This window comes from Octopus bimaculoides, chromosome 15 (genome assembly GCF_001194135.2).
Source record: "Octopus bimaculoides isolate UCB-OBI-ISO-001 chromosome 15, ASM119413v2, whole genome shotgun sequence".
Lineage (NCBI taxonomy): Eukaryota > Metazoa > Mollusca > Cephalopoda > Octopoda > Octopodidae > Octopus > Octopus bimaculoides.
Window position 1 is genome coordinate 36,787,701 of NC_068995.1, and position 527 is coordinate 36,788,227.

A 527-nucleotide genomic window follows, 5' to 3' on the forward strand; every position below is an offset into this window, starting at 1 on the left:
GTCAAGCAGCACATCACGCTGTAATTCTTGGGCTGAGAAATCAACACTTTGAATATTTAAATTATTTTGGCAATCACAGCCAAATAAATCTGGATAAGTTTCAATCTTATGATTTCATCAGCGAAACACTTCTACAATAACGTTAAGTCAAGAATCAATAAGGTTTCCTCTGCAACCCCCAGCTTTTTAAGGTTTCCTGTCTAAAATGTTAACATGAACTTAGTTTTTATGCAGATGACGTCCCCGAGTTATTTAAATACTTAAAAACAAAGCTATAAAAAAACGTTATAAATTCCTGTTTAACTAGAGGCCAAGGCTTTCCAGCTGTGACCATCTCAACTTACTTTTAGATACGCTACATGTGACACACACATACATCACATATACACACACACATCACATATGCACACATGCATGTGACAGGCTTCTATCAGTTTCCATCTGTCGAATCCACTCACAAGGCTTTGGCCAACCCCGGGCAATAGCAGAAGACACTTGCCCAAGGTGCCACGCAGTGGGACTGAACT